Here is a 17556-nt window from a genome sequence, read left to right on the forward strand (position 1 = left end):
AAAGAAAGAAAGAAAGAAAGAAAGAAAGAAAGAAAGAAAGAAAGAAAGAAAGAAAGAAAGAAAGAAAGAAGAAAGAAAACATTCTGACACATGCTGTAACCTGGATGGACCCTGAAGACATGATGCTCAGTGAAACAAGCCAGTCACAGAAAGACAAATACTGTGTGATCCCGCTCCCATGAGGTCTCTGGAGCTGTCAGCCATAGAGACAGAGGTAAGATGGAGGGTCCCAGGGGTGGGGGAGGGGATGGTGAGCTCTTTAGTGGGGACAGAGTTTCAGTTGGAGAAGTTGGGAGCAGAGATGGAGATGATGGTGATGACAGTTGCACAACATTATGAACATACTTACCACCACTGAACTGTGCATAAAATAGTTAAAATGGTAAAGTTAATTGTATATATTTTACTGTGATAAAAATATCTAAAAATTAAACAGCAACAACAACAACAAAAAATGGAAAGCAATGTTTTACAAACAGAACCTTGGTAGGATGTGCTCAGTCTACCTGAACGCCTGCTCTCACGCGGCCTCCTGACACACAGTGGTGAGAAGAGCCTGGTGCCCGAGGTCTGCTGAGCAAACTTGGACGAGCCCTGATCCCCTTGTGTCTACCTTACAGGCCTATTGCGAGAAGCAAAGGATGCCACGTGAGGGGAGTCACCATTGTGCAGAGAGGTACGCAGGCCAGCAACTGCCTTCTCACATCGAGGACAACTGAACAGCCCCGCAAGTGATGGATGGAAGCCCACATGGAGACTGCACCCCCAACAGTTCACAGAGCCCTCACATGAAGAGGCCAGCGGACAAGTGCCAACAGGGCTTAAATGGTGACCTATTTAAAATGATTATCTATATACACTGAGTGGCCAGATTATTATGATCTCTGAACGCATAATAATCTGGCCACTCACTGTATATCCTATATAATAAAAGGTTAATATGCAAATTGTCCCCTCGACCAGGAGTTTGACCAGCAGGCAGGCTGGCTGGCTAACCGCCCATGACCCTCCCCCTGGCCTGGCTGGTCGAACCCCAACCATGCACGAATTCATGCACTGGGCCTGTAAAAAAAATATATATATATACACACATATATATATGTATGTATGTATGTATACACACACACTGAGTGGTCAGATTATTATGCGTTCAAAGATCATAATAATCTGGCCACTCATTGTATGTATAATAGAGAAATATGTTAATTAACCAGGACACTGTAATGGGTTGACTAGACAGGAGGAGGTTTCACATGCAGCATCGGAGCTGGGCAGCAGGGGCCTCTGCGTGCCTGCACTGGGTGAGGGCTTGGTTAGCAGCCTCTGAGGCTACTTCAAGGGCCAGAGAGGGAGGAAGGGCCAGACCAGTGACTGCAAGGTGGGTGGCGAAGCCGGCTGCACAGCTTGACAGCAGACAGCAGTGCCCACTTGACCGTAGCCATGGAGACCTGGGAGCAGGCTAGCACAGCCCGAAAGAAGCACCCAGTAGTGCCATCTTGCCCATTGCCACAGTGTGGAGCAGGCAGGACCTGCAGAGAGTAGAGAATCACAAGGAGCAGGCCTAAGCTGTCAGTACGACATCCCCCGAGGGGTCCCAGATTAGAGAGGGTGCAAGTCGGGCTGAGGGACCCCCCTCCTGTGCATGAATTTCATGCACTAGGCCTTTAGTGTTAATACATGTTTTTATAAGAGTCAATTGATCCCATGTAATAAAAGTGCAATTATTACTTTCTAAAGTAATAACTCATAAAGCTGTCTTGGTAATGATCCCACTACAGGACACATATTAGAAGAGAATGGAATCATTGTTCTCTCAGTGTGATTTTGTTGTTGTTGTTTGTTAGTTTGGTTTAAATTGTTTTCTAATTGATTTTAGAGTGAGTAGAAGGCAGAGAGAGAAACATTGATGAGATGGCTTCTGGGGAACCAGTGACCTTTCAATGCAAGGTATGATGCTTCAGCAACTGAGCCACTCTGGCCAGGGCAAGGTTGTCAGTGTTTTGCTGTGACTTTGTTTAACTTCATCTGAAAATGAGACCAAAGTCTAAATTTAAGGCCTTGAGCTTATAATGAGAAAACTCCCTGCTTGGGGCACCAACACAGGCACACACACACCCACATTCATACATTCCCATTCACAATCATTCATACACATTGACATTCACACATTCACAAACGCATGCACATGCACACACACGCACTCACCTTCACACATTCACACATTCATACATTCACACATGGTCACAACCATTCACACACAAACACATCTGTTGTGAGGGGTTGGCATGTCTGCACATGGTGTTGGTCCCAGGGTGTTCCTCTTGCTCAGTCCTCAGATCTGGGCCAAAGTCAAGGTCTACTTAGGAAATTTCATCAACAGTTTCCTTGGGTTTCCACAAACCCCCTCCTGGTGTGCCCCTCCCGCAGACTGCCAGGCCACTCTGGCAGAGAAAGAGCAGCACAGCAGTAACAAAAGTTAAAAGACAGAAAGAGAAAGGAACAGAAAGCTAGTCATGAAACCATAGGACCATTCAGAGCTTAAGAAAATGCGGAGCTCTGCAGAATCTTCAGGTCCCAACTTCTCCCTTCCCCATCGATAATTATGTTTCCTTTCTCTTCTAGTTGTCTGCTGAGATGCACCTCCTCTGAGAGAAGAGAAAAAAGTGGGAGCCCTGCCACTGGCTGAGGGAGGAAAATGCTGCAGCCTGGCTCCCTCCTCAGGATGTTCCCAGGAGAGTCCAGGCCACCCCAGCAGACTCCCTCCCTGTCTCCTTTCACATGAATTTCCATGGACACCTCAGCGCTGTGGGACTCAGATGTAGGACCACATTTTCAAAACAGCCTTTGCCACTTGCAGTGTCAGTATAGCAAAGGCAGATGGAAGCACCAGTGAGAGTAGCAAAGAAGGCGGAATAGTTACATTTACTATGTGTCGGTTAATAGTAAGGGATCCAGAGATAGAAAGGAAGAATATTCTGGAAATGATTTTGTTATCAAAGCTGCAGATCCATTGAGACATCTGCTTATTGCTGTGTCACATTCCTTTGAGAATAATGGTATTTTGGTTTGCTTCATAAATAAAGTCCATGTCCCATGTTATGGTAAAGGTGTCTCTTACTGACCAGAGTATTTCTTTATGATAATAAACAGAATTCCTTTCATTTAAAAACAGAAAACTTAAGAGAAATTACCTCTATGAACCTATTTCTTATTAAATATTTATACTTTAACTTTTGAAGCTGTGATCAGGCACCTGAAAGCACAAATACAGGTAGTGTATCAGGAAGTTTCAGCCAGGAGTATTTTCCACACTTATAAAATAATATTTCAATGCTCTGGCTATAAAACTGCCCTAAATTGAAAATGCTAAAATGCATATAGACTATCAACAAATTTAACTGTATTAATCAAAACAATAATTTCAAAGTTTTTATAGTTTTATTTTAGTAGAATTTCATGCACTGGACCTCTAGTTAAACCTATAACCTTAGCATACCTCGATGACACTCTAAAAAACTGAACTACCCAGTGAAGACCAAGGGTTAGGTCTTAACCTTCCATTTTCCAGTCCACTAATCTGTAAAACAGATATCAGAAATATATTTGTGGGACTAGAACAGTACCTGGCATAAGTAAGCACTCAATAAATATTAGATGCTGCTGCTATTACAATTATTCTACTTCATAAAATATATCATTTTCAAGAAAACCTTTTCAGACTATTTCTTTCCCCAATTTAGATGTAGGCTAGGCCCTCTTCAGTTTTTGAAAAAAATATATTTTTATTGATTTCAGAGAGGAAGGAAGAGGTAGAGAGAGACAGAAACATCCATGATGAGGGAATCATGGATTGGCCACCTCCTGCAAGTCCCCCACGAGGGACCAAGCCCACAACCAGGGCATGTGCCCTTGACCGGAATCGAACCTGGGACCTTTCAGTTCACAGACTGATGCTCTATCCACTGAGCCAACCCGGCTAGGGCCCCCTTCAGTTTTCTTGGCACCTTATGTCTCTCCTTTATAGATTTGCCATAATTTTTATTATTTTTTAAATGAGTAAACCCTGCAACAAAATGAAAAGACAACCCACTGAATGGAAGACTATAATAACCAATTATACTTCTAATAAGGGGTTAATATTTAAAATTTATGCAGATATAAAACTCAACACAAAAATACAAATATTCAAATTAGAAAATGGAAAAGTAAATCTGCATATACAGTTTCCCAAAGAGGATATAGAAATGGCCAAAAGACATATGAAAAGATGCTCAACATCAGTAATCATCAGAAAATGTAAATTAAAACCACAATATACCCTGGCTGGTGTGGCTGAGTTGATGGAGAGATGCCCCAAGCACCAAGAGTTCCCCAGTTTGATTCCCAGTTGGGGAACGTGCCCAGATTGCTGCTCCATCCAAGGCATGTGGCATGCAGGAGGCCACCATTGGATATTTCTCTTTCTCTTCCTCCTTCTGTCTCTAAAATCAATAAAAACATATTTTTTAAAAACTATTTTAAAAAGACCCAATAAGATATCACCTTACACCTGTCAGAATGGTTACCGTGAACAAATCAAAAATTATATGACAAGAAATTAGGTATAGAAAAAAATACAATTAGTGTGATAATGTGTATTTAAAAAGAAATAGAACAAATATTGTCCAGAATAATAAGACAGTAAAAATATTCTTTTAAAATAAGATATGATACATTTACATCTGGTATCATTGATTCTGTTTACTGTACTGGTGGCCTTAAGCAGCAGAAGAAAAAAAAAAACTTGTTTAATTAATTGTCCCTATAGAGATTTAATTGTCTGCAAAAGAAAAAACTAAGATAATCAAAAGAAAATTCATTAGAAGTAATAAGAAAATGTGGCAATGATATTTGGGTACATATGTATACAAACAAAATCAATCGCCATTCTTACATAACCACATATTATTGTTAGAAAATATTTTTTAATTTATATACTTTAAGAAGAAAAATATGATCAGGATTAAATCTTATAAAAGATTTCCCTGGTTTTTAAAAATATAAAACAAAATAAATGTACTTATATATGAGAAGACAGTATTGTATTAATGTAAATTTCTCAATTTAAAATATTCAAAATTTATTATTACCATTATTGTTATTATCATTATTATTAATGGAGCCTCTAAACTAAAGGCCCGATGTATGAAATTCATGCAAGAGTAGGCATTCCTTCCCCTGGCTGTGAGCACCGGCTTCCCTGTGGCACCAGGGACCCGGGCTTCCCTTGCAGCCCCATCTTTGTCCAGAAGGTTGTATGGAAGGATGTCTAGTCTAATTAGCATATTACACTTTTATTATTATAGCTGTTATATGGATGACCAAGAGGCAAGACTGCTTTGAGAGGAAATACTGCAGCTAGAATAATTAATAAATCAAGGTTTTGGTGCAATGACAAATAATTTTAGCAGCACAAAGACACATGGTGAATCTCAGGCATGCTTGCATATTGATACACACTAGGTGTATAGTACAAGACTCTAAAAGACTAAGATGTAAGAAAATGGTGCTGTGGACAGTTGTTTCTCTATGATAAACAGAATCTCTAACTTGAAACACTTGAAAAAAAATCACTCTATTAGGATTAAATTCCTAAATAAAAAAACTAAGCTTTGTAATAAAAGGCAATAATACATATGAACATTTATTTTTATGACCTTCTGTACATTCTGTAGAGGGTCTGGGGTTTGTTGGTGCTGAATAAATGTTCATTCAGTGATTTAAAAAACAACCACACAAGAACACCTGGTTACATTGGCCCACCTGGCTGACCTGGAATGGACTAGGTTACCTCTATGACCTGTCTTATCATTGTGACCTGTCTTAGCTCTGTGACCTGATGCCACCTTATACCCCACACGCCTGGGTTGAGGCCTCTGCAGGGGGTGACTCCCCAGGAAGCTCAGGGAAGGGCTTCCCAAGATCTTGTCATATTTAACCCAGACTTGACTGTTGAGACAGAGCTCACCACATGGAAAACTCAGGAAGCCACCACTAAAGGGATTGGGCCTAAAATGGCAGTCGGACATCCCCTGAGAGGTTCCGGATTGCAAGAATGTGCAGGCCGGGCTGATGGGACCCCCCACTTGCATGAATTTCTTGCACCAGGCCTCTAATAATACATAATGAGCATTAAACCTCACCCATCCTAGTTCTTCAGTCAATTCTAAAGTTATGACTTCATTCATCCAGTCTTTAGCTTTACTGTGTAGGAAAATCACTAAATAAAAATGTCATGCTCTTTGTATAGAGAGAAAATAACAATAAGCAATTCTATTATTCATTACGTATTCATGGAAAGTGACAGAAAACCCAGAGATATGATTTAGGGGGTGGGGGAATGTGGTTCACAGTAATGAAGAATTCAGGACTGACTGGATTCAGGATTCATTTTACTTTGAGGTTCAAACTTATGCATGTGTAGTGGGTTTCTTGTTTTATGATTTTGACACCCCTTACTATTTCTTAGCACCATTCTCAGGTAAGTTTTTGTCTTGTGTTAACTGGATAGCTATAGTAGGGCTGATCTCAGGTCATTCCAGCTTCAAGTTGCAATGACCTCCCCTCCAAACAAAAAAGAACAACAAAATCTGCATCATTCAAACCAAACAGCCAAGATATGAATATTATTCTATAAATGGAAATTTCTACCTTGGCTTCTCAATTAGATTATTTAGCACCTTTCAGATTTTGAAACTCATGTAATGAGGAAACAAGTGATTCTCCATCTGCATGGACATAATCTGAAGTGCTTGGCTTCAGGATATACATGAATGGATCCTCAGACAGAATTATATGAAAAGTAATTTATCTTTGAAGAGTTTTTTACCAACATGCATTTGTGTCAACAACTATGTAAGTCTCACTGTTGCATTCAAGGTTAAACTATATTGTAATGTCTTTCCCCCCCCAAAAAAATGTCACAAAGCCAACCTGATTACTTTTTTGGTTGCATGTCACATAATTAAAGTTGTTCTCTGCCCTGGAAGAGGGAAGGTGCTATAAGTTCAGAAAACACATAGCTTTAAAGAATTTCTAGTCAGAAACAGCAGAATTGCATTCCAGAAATGTGGAGTTTGGGTTGAATTCAAAAGAGAGAAATTCAAGTAGCACAAGAGAGTACAGTTGAAAATCTATTTTGAAGTCATATTTGAATGCAATCACAATATTTAAAACACATTCTCTTATATAAAGAACATGCACATAAATATCACTTTTCTGAAATTTTTTAAAAAAGAATCTTCCTTTATTACCCCATCTGCCTTACTTTAACATGTAAGGTAGCTAGTAGCGGCATTAGAAAATTGTCCCTTTATGCAAGATATTCTTTAATTCATGGATCAAAATACTAATGGCCCTAGTGATTCTTTCTTAGTATTTTTAAAGTTCTGACTCTTTTAAAAAATTTATCTTTACTGTTGAAAGTATTACAGATGTCCTCTTGTCCCCCCATTGACCCTCTCCACCCCACACCCGCCTTCACCACACTATTGTCTGTGTCCATGGCTTATGCATATATGCATATAAGTTCTTGAAGAGGAGTTACTTTCTTACTCAGCAATGGGGTGGAGTTTTAAATGAATAACTTATATAGAGTTCACATTTCAATTACTTTTGGAGGAGCTGATGCATAAACTCATTAGTGACTCAGGATCCTGGAGTTTTAAAGCAGTTTGGAAGGTGTTTTTAAGTAATGTTTAAATTTTACCTCTTTGATGTCACTACAATTATTTTCAAAGTGCCCATATTTTACCTGCATTTCTGTTCTAATCTCTCTCTTTGCATTTCCAAACAGCTGTTCCTTCCTCTTTCAATTGCTCTTGTTTCATAAGCACCACTAATGAGCCAGTGAGAAGTCTACTGAATCCCCCCAAGGTGTAATAATTGTGAAGACAGAATTTTAAAACTTGCTTTTATTTGTACACCATTTACATTCTAAATCCAAAATTAAACATGCAAACACAGACAGATTACTGAAGTTGATTTTGTTCTTTTTTCTCTTATGCTTAACAATAGTACATAAACATGTACTATTTTTGTAAAAATAATATACAAAATTTGCATTAAATAAATTTAAAAAGTGTATGTGTACATAAAATTTTCTATTTATGAGTATAAAACAAAGCAATTGACTAGTCATAATTATTTAAGAGATTATATTCTTTGTATAAGTCCAGTTATACACAACAAAACACTATCTCTTATCTTTTTGAAATTCCATTATTAAGCTCTGTTATTTGGGATTTTCAGGTCTTCTTAATCTTTTAGGTATATTATTATACTTATATATTGTCCATTCTTTGTCATTTCTAATTTGTCTGTCAATCAAATTTAGCATTTCATACGTAATACTTTTTGGTTCACCTTCTTGCCAAAACACCTATACATTCTTCTCAAACTCACATGAATATGCACTTAAATAGATCAGATTTGCTTTGATCTGTGAAATGGGAAGTGTGCACTGTGAAATATTCTTTGTGTCTGGTGGCCATGTACATTTACTCTCAGCTCACATTAATGCCTATTGCATGGACACGGGATTAGGCTCTCTCACAAACTTCTCTCAAGCCTTGAAGAAAATTCAGAGATCATCCCTAGCCCTTGTTACACCTATATCTGCTCTGTCAACATTTATTTTGACTTCCACATGCCTGGTTGAGTTGGGGAATTCAACAAGGTTGTTGTTCATAAAAGAATCAGGGAGGAAGCAGTCTCTCAAGTATCTTGCTTTTTGATACATCAATAATCCTGGGGAAAGAGTAGAAAGGTAGCCACATGCTGTACTTTGAAATATTTTGAAAGTTTTCATTATTTTAATGTCTATACTCCCCTTTTCACCCAGCCCTCAAAGAGACTGATGTTTGTGAAATCCCTCACCTCCCGGAGGCTGAGGGAGCCCTGAACAGAGTCTTGATATGATGCTACAGGGCAAACTGGGCTCTGGGCTTGGGACAAGGATTCCAGATCTGCTGAAGGTAGGGTAGAGAATGATCCACATTTCCAGAAAACTGAGCTAACCAGGTGATTTTCTGCTTTACGTTTGAGTGTTATGGCACAGGATTTCCAGATGGTCCTTGATACCTCCAAATCTGGGAAGGGAAGAAAAGGGCACTATAGTTTGTCTTCTGATCAGCTCAGTCTGCCTAGACCAGTGGTTCTCAACCTTTCTAATGCCACGACCCTTTAATACAGTTTCTCATGTTGTGGTGACCCCCAACCATAAAATTATTTTCGTTGCTACTTCATAACTGTAATTTTGCTACTGTTATGAATCGTAATGTAAATATCTGTGTTTTCCGATGGTCTTAGGCGACACTGCTAGCGGTTCTCAGACTGACCCACTTGTCCTTAGGCTAGGGATCAGTCCTCATTGCACCTTGTTCTCTACTAATACTCATTTGGTCACTAAATTTTCTTTTTTAAAATATTTTTTGTTGTTTTTAGAGAGAGAGGAAGGGAGAGGGATAGTGAGATAGAAACACTGATGAGAGAGAAATATCAATTGGCTGCCTCCTGCATGCCCCATAGTGGAGATCGAGCCTGCAACCCAGGCATGTGCCCTGACCAGAATCAAACTGGTAGCCTCTTGGTTCATGGGTCGATGCTCAATCAGGGAGCCACACCAGCCAGGCTGGTCTCTAAATTTTCAAAAACCCTTTTCACAAAGCCAAGAGGAAAAACAATATATTGTGGTTCAGGTTTTTGAGTTTTCTTCTAGTGATACGTGTAGCTCTTTAAAGCAACAGTTCTCAAAATGTGGTATGGGGAAAACTGAGAGTTCCTGAGACCTTTTTGGAGGTCTGTGAGGTCAGACTATTTCCACAGCAATGCTAAGATGTTATGTACCTTTTTACTGGAATTTTTTCCAGATGCTATATGACATGTACTGATATCACTATGGTGGCTAATAGAATGGGTGATTATGCATTCTTGTGATTTAGACAACTTCTTAGTTTTAATTTAATTTAATAAAACTCTTTGGGGTTTGTAATAATTTTTAAAGGAGAAAAATAACCCCGGTGTCAGACATTGACAAACTAGTCCAAAGCATATTCCTGAATAGGCACTTTCTGGACGGAGGTAATACTAGTTATTTTCTCCAAAGTTTCCTTACATCCCTGTCTCCTCCTACCCAGCACAATGGTATGAGTTGAAGGGCAGAATTCCAAGTAAATCTATTGTCTGCCCAGTTATGCTTCCTCCTCTATACCAAATTCCAAGGTTATTGTAGACTGGGACAAGTGAGAGTGGTGGTGAGAGTGATGCTGGCAGGAGAAAAGTCCATCATCATGCTTGTTCCTATACTAAACCTCTTTCCATTTTGCTCACATCTGAAGCCATAGTACATTATTTTTCTTTTTTAAAGCCCAGGCATTCCCCACCTTCCACTGCTGACAGTGAATTTCCATTATTTTAGGGTGTAAATTAATGGTGTGTGGTATTCAAGGGAGAAAGACAAATGGCATTAAGTTCAAAATGTGACAGGTTCTTCTGACACAACTTTAAGGACATCCTTTCCACTCACATTGTCAGATTTTCTTGACAAGGAGAGAAATCTGGAGGTACTGCTAAGAACCAGAGAATTGAAGAGAAGTGTTCTTCTGTGAGCACCTTGTCACACAAACTTCCAAACTCTTCCTCTTGCCAGCAAGGTTCACAGCGGAGTTGTAAACAGGGAAGATACCAAGGGAAAGGGCAGATGCCTGGGAGGCAGGTCAGGGATTCAGCCCAGCCCTGGAACACAGTAGCTCTCAGGCCTCCAGTCAGACAATATACCATATTTTTACATGTATAAGAAGCTATTTTTTTCTAAAATCATTAGACTGAAAATAGAGGGGCATCTTATACACGGAAGCCAGCCAAGGAGGGAGTTGCACAGGTGCATAGCTGCCCATACCTTGTCAAACAGGCTTCCTCTAATCATGAGCCTTATTGTTACTGATGTCAGCTGATGCTGTAATTGGAGGTAGAGGTGGAGAGTGCACAGATGCAACAGGGACCAGAGTGTTCTGAGCCCATAAAGATGTCAAAAAATAAAAAGATAAGTACCAGTAAATGATTGTCTTACTCTGCAAAATTCAAACTGAATGTAATCAACTATGCAAAAGAGCATGGAAATAGAGCTGCAGAGACACAATTTGGACATCCTTGCACTGAGTGTATGATCAGACAATGGGGAAATCAGGAAGAACAACTTCTTTAAGATGCCAAAAAAGAAGAAGGCTCTAAGAGGAAAACCATCAAAATGTTGATTTCTTAATTTTGGGTTGGAAAAGTGGGGGGCGTCATATACATAGGGACATCTTATACATGGAAAAATATGGTAAACTGTAGACAACACCAACTCTACTTGCTTACTTGCTTGCTGTGAAGAGTAACTTTTAAAGAATATATTTGGTAACTCAAGTTAAATTTCTTTAAAACAATAAAAATCAATCCTCAAAATTTACCCTATATATAATTAGTATCTTAGTATGACGTTTTTAAAATTAAGGACATTAAATCGTATTGAAATTTCTTTAGTTAACTTTGTAAAAATTATAAATGAGTCTCAAAACTCAGCATCCCTCAGATTGTTAAGGAACCTGTTCTTTGACTTTGTGTTATTTTATTCAAATTGGTGTATTTAAGAAATACTTGAATGAACAATTTTAATAACACTACGGGTATTACAAATGAGTAGAAAACAATGCTGTTTATATTCTAACTACAGGCCCAATGCATGAAGATTCGTGCAAGAAAGGGCCTTCCTTCCCTTGGCTGCCAGCACCACCTTCGCTCCAGCCAGAGCCGCCTTTCTGCCTTTGCTCTGGCATGGAGCCGCCTTTTGGCCTTCCCACACTGCCCAGAGGCCCAGAGCGGCTGGGGCGTTGAGGAAAGCCTGCATTATGGCCATGGCAACGACACTAGCATCCTGCCCCCGACCATTCAGGGCCTGTGTATGCAAATTAGCCCATAATCTCTGTTGGGTTTATTTGCATACTCACTCCTGACTGGCTGGTGGGTGGTGGGAAGGTATGGTCAATTTGCATCTTTCTCTTTTATTAGAGTAGATCAGGGCTATCAAAGCTATTTTCATGTTTTATCTTTAGTCACAGACTCTAAGTTAGCACAGCTATCAAGTGAACAAGTTGTAGGATTGAAGTTCTTCCTGGTATTGATATTTACATAGTTCAAAATTTCCTTGCTTAATTATAAGCCTATATTATAAAGCCCCTGCCCCCACACTTAGAAAATCATGGTTTCATTTATTTTGAGAATTAGTTCTCTGTAGTCCAGAGTAGTCACATTTTCAGAGGTTTTATAGGAAAGGAAATTGCTCTCATAAACAGAGCCTCATGGCATCACTGGGTCAAATGGCAGTTCCATTTTTAATTTTTTGAGAAAACTCCATACTGTTTTTCACAGTGGCTGCTACAGTCTGCATTCCCACCAGCAGTGCACTAGGGTTTCCTTTTTTCCACATCCTTGTCAGAACCTATAGTTTGTTGACTTGTTCACAATAACCATTCTGACAGGTGTGAGGTGACATCTTATTGTGTCTTTTTAAAGTAGTTTTTTAAAAATATGTTTTTATTGATTTTAGAGACAGAAGAAGGGAGAGAGAAAGAGAAACATCCAATGGTGGCTTCCTGCATGCTGCATGCCTTGGATGGAGCAGCAATCTGGGCCCATGCCCCAACTAGGAATCAAACTGGGGACCTCTTGGTACATGGGACAACTCTCAACCTACTCAGCCACACCAGCCAGGGCTCATTGTGGTTTTAATTTACATTTTTTTTGCTGATTAGTGACGTTGAGCATCATTTCATATGTCTCTTGGCCATTTCTATGTCCTCTTTGGGAAACTGTATATGCATATTTATTTTTCCATTATATAATTTGAATATTTGTATTTTTGTGTTGTTTCATAAATTCTGCATAAATATTAAATATTAAATATTGACCCCTTATTAGATGTATCATTGGTGATTATATTCTTCCATTCAGTGGGTTGTCTTTTCATTTTGTTGCAGGGTTTACGCATTTAACAAATTATTTATTGAACCCTTTGTATAGGTCAGGCAGTGAGCTAGACACAAGGGTTCCTTTAATGGAGCTTACTGTTTAGTGGGAAACAGGGGAGCAGAAGGCAGATATTAAACAAATGATTTTACAGATAATGGTCTAATGACAATTATGGCAAATCTTATAAAGGAGAGATATAAGGTGCCATGAAAACTGAAGGGGGCCTACATCTAGACTGGGGAAAAAAATAGACAGAAAAGGCTTTCTTGAAAATAACATTTTATGAACTAAAATACTAATATCAATAGCAGCAGCATCTAATATTTATTGAGTGCTTACTATATGCCAGGTACTGTTCTAGTCTCACAAATATATTTCTGTTATCTGTTTTACAGATTAGTGGACTGAGAAATGGAATGTCAAGACCTAACCTTTAGTTTTGAACAAGTAGTTCAGTTAGAGTGTCATCCAGGTATGCTAAGGTTATGGGTTCAATACCCAGTCAGGGAACATACAAGAATCAACTAATTAATGCATAAATAAATGGAAAAAAAACTTATGTTTCTCTCACTCTCTCCATCCCTCCCTTTCTCTCTCTCTCTAAAATTAATACATTTAAAAAATTTAAAAAATCATTTACCCTCAGTTCATAGCTAGTCAGTTGTGAAGCCAGTATTCAAACCTAGGCTGTCCTGCCATCATGCTATTCTTCCCTTCCTTTCCTAGCAGAAGCCTCTGAGGTAGGTGGTGCTTACTATTTTGAAAGAACACAGAAGTGACCAGAGTAACTGACAGTGGCACAGGACAGGGTGGGAGAGCAGTGGGATATGAAGCTCACAAGTTGGCTGAGGTCAGATTGTACAAAACTCTGTTGTTGGTGTAGAAGGTTTTAATGAGGTTGGACTGTGTGCATGTTTGATATAGTTCTCACTGGCTTCATATTTTGCAGTGTCAACACAGCCTATATAATAAAAGGCTAATATGCAAATTGTCCCCTTGACTGGGAGTTAGACTGGGAGTTTGACCAGGGAGCAGGGCTTGCTGGCCAACTGCCCACGGCCCCTCCCCCAAGCCAGCCCAGCTCCACATTGCCCCCTTCCTAATCTGGGGCCAGGCTGGCCGGCCAACCTCCCACATCCCTTTCCCCTAGCAGTCCAGACCCCACCCATGTACAAATTCATGCACTAGGCCTCTAGTTTACATATAACACACTCACAGGGGTTTTCACCATAAAACTAATGAAACTTCAGCTTCAGGGTTCTTCACTTTCATTGGGTTCCTGTGCTTTCTAGGAGTTGTTGTGGATTATAGAGAGTTCTAGGTGGGCAAGAGCAGGAAGGTTGCAGTCAGAAAGATTTCTGGTCCATTCCCAGGGGGTCTCAGAAGAAGAAGGTCCTCAGAACTACATAGAACAAAACCCAGATCCATCCATTCCTGTCAGCATCTCTTATTTTCACACACTGATTTTTGGGAGGAGGTCTGAGGGAAGGTGGCTAAGAATTATGGTTTTAAGGCAAGATAGCAGAGTAGAAGACTCAGAAGGAGCCCTGAATTTGGAAGTAGTTGGTAAGGTGATAGATCATAAAACTGGGTAAAAATAGAATATTTAGAGTGTAACAAATATACAAAAATTCTACCAAAATAAAACTATAAAATCTTTGAAATTATTGTTTTGATTAATATAGTTACATTTGTTGATAGTCTATGTGCATTTTAGTATTTTCAATTTAGGGCAGTTTTGTAGCCAGAGCATTGAAATTTTATTTTATAAATGTGGAAAATACTCTTGTCTGAAACTTCCTGATACACTATTTGTATTTGTGCTTTCAGGTGCCTGATCACAGATTCAAAAGTTAAAGTATCAGCATTTAATAACAAATAGCTTCATAGAGGTAACTAATTTCTCTTAAGTTTTCTGTTTATAAATGAAATAAATTCTATTTATTAATAGAAATATTAATAATTCATAAGGAAATACTCTGGTCAGTAAGAGACACCTTTATCATAACATGGGATATGGACTTTATTTATGAAGCAAACCAAAATACCATTATTCTCAAAGGAATGTGACACAGCAATAAGCAGATGTCTCAATGGATCCGCAGCTTTGATGATAAAATCATTTCCAGAATATTCTTCCTTTCTATCTATTGATCCCTTACTATTAACCGACACATAGTAAATGTAACTATTCCCCCTTTTTTGCTACTCTCACTGTGCTTCCATCTGCCTTTGCTATACTGATGCTGCACGTGGCGAAGGCTGTTTTGAAAATGTGGTCCTACATCTGAGTCCCACAGCGCTGAGGTGTCCATGGAAATTCATGTGAAAGGAGACAGGGAGGGAGTCTGCTGGGGTGGCCTGGACTCTCCTGGGAACATCCTGAGGAGGGAGCCAGGCTGCAGCATTTCCCTCCCCTCAGCCAGTGGCAGGGCTCCCACTTTTTTCTCTTCTCTCAGAGGAGGTGCATCTCAGCAGACAACTAGAAGAGAAAGGAAACATAATTATCGATAGGGAAGGAGAGGTTGGGACCTGAAGATTCTGCAGAGCTCCGCATTTTCTTAAGCTCTGAATGGTCCTATGGTTTCATGACTAGCTTTCTGTTCCTTCTCTTTCTGTCTTTTAACTTTTGTTACTGCTGTGCTGCTCTTTCTCTGCCAGAGTGGCCTGGCAGTCTGCGGGAGGGGCACGCCAGGAGGGAGTTTGTGGAAACCCAAGGAAACTGTTGATGAAATTTCCTAAGTAGACCTTGACTTTGGCCCAGATCTGAGGACTGAGAAGGACGAACACCCTGGGACCAACACCATGTGCAGACATGCCAACCCCTCACAACAGATGTGTTTGTGTGTGAATGGATGTGACTGTATGTGAATGTATGTATGTGTGAAGGTGGGTGCATGTGTGTGCATGTGCATGTGTGTGTGAATGTGTAAATGTCAATGTTTATGAATGATTGTGAATGGGAATGTATGAATGTGGGTGTGTGTGTGTGTGCCTGTGTTGGTGCCCCAAGCAGGGAGTTTTCTCATTATAAGCTCAAGGCCTTAAATTTAGACTTTGGTCTCATTTTCAGATGAAGTTAAACAAAATCACAGCAAAACACTGACATCCTTGCCCTGGCCAGAGTGGCTCAGTTGCTGAAGCATCATACCTTGCATTGAAAGGTCACTGGTTCCCCAGAAGTCATTTCATCAATGTTTCTCTCTCTGCCTTCCACTCTCTCTAAAATCAATTAGAAAACAATTTAAACCAAACTAACAACAAAAAAACCACACTGACAGAACAATTCCATCCTCTTCTAATGTGTGTCCTATAGTGTGCTCACCACCAAGATAGCCTTATGAGTTATTACTTTAGAAAGTAATAATAGCACTTTTATTACATGGAATCAATTGCCTCATATTAAAACATGTATTAACACTAGAGGCCCAGTGCACAAAATTCGTGCACAGGAGGGGGTTCCCTCAGCCCGACTTGCACCATCTCTAATCTGGGAGCCCTCAGGGGATGTCCTACTGATGGCTTAGGCCCGCTCCCCATTGTTCTCTGCTCTCTGCAGGGCCTGCCTTCTTTACACCATGGTGAGGTGCAAGGTGGCTCTGCTGGGTTCTGCCTGAGGACCCGCTTGCCTGCTCCAGGGTTGCCGCAGCTAATGTCAAGTGGGCACTGCTGTCTGCTGTCAAGCTGTGCAGCCAGCTTCGCCACCCACCCTGCAGTCACTGGTCTGGCCCTTCCTCCCTCTCTGGCCCTTGAAGTAGCCTCAGAGGCTGCTGACCAGGCCCTCCCCAGTGCAGGTGCACAGAGGCCCCTGTCATCCCACCCCCGACGCTGTGTGTACAACCTCCTCCTGTCCAGTCGACCTGTTAGGGTGTCCTGGTTAATTAGGATATTTCTCTATTATATATACACCGAGTGGCCAGATTATTATGATCTCTGAAAGCATAATAATCTGGCCTCTCAGTTTATTTGTATCTCAAATGTGTACCAAAAGTATTCCAGACTTTCATTGGAGATCAACCACCTATTTGCCCTGAGCTTTCTATCAGCCAGTGCAAAGGGGAAAACTGATCAGCTGCACGAGTTATAGTATCTTTGATATCAAATAAATGAGGTACTCAAGAGAAGTACACTGAATGGCCAGATTATTATGCATTCAGAGATCATAATAATCTGGCCACTCAGTGTATATATGGATAATCATTTTAAATAGGTCACGGTTTAAGCCCTGTAGGCACTTGTCAGCTGGCCTCTTCCATGGGTCTCCGTGGACTGTTGGGGGGTACAGTCTACATGCGGGGTTCCGTTCATCACCTGCAGGGCTGCTCAGTTGTCCTCGATATGAGAAGGCAGTTGCTGGCCTGTGTACCTCTCTGCACAATGGTGACTCCCCTCACGTGGCATCCTTTGCTTCTCGCAATAGGCCTGTAAGGTAGACACAAGGGGACCAGGGCTTGTCCAAGTTTGCTCAGCAGACCTCGGACACCAGGCTCTTCTCACCACTGTGTGTCA

At 40.2% G+C, this 17556-nt stretch overlaps 1 long non-coding RNA gene across 1 annotated transcript; it reads left to right on the forward strand.

The window, feature by feature from the left end:
* LOC114227872 (uncharacterized) lies at positions 1–3083 on the forward strand. The gene is made up of 4 exons (XR_008558539.1): positions 1–214; positions 621–828; positions 1877–1947; positions 2623–3083. It is a non-coding gene; the product is annotated as an uncharacterized LOC114227872 (long non-coding RNA).
* Positions 3084–17556: the final 14473 nt, after the last annotated feature.

The sequence above is a fragment of the Eptesicus fuscus genome, chromosome 16 (assembly GCF_027574615.1).
Source record: "Eptesicus fuscus isolate TK198812 chromosome 16, DD_ASM_mEF_20220401, whole genome shotgun sequence".
NCBI classification, from domain to species: Eukaryota; Metazoa; Chordata; class Mammalia; order Chiroptera; family Vespertilionidae; genus Eptesicus; species Eptesicus fuscus.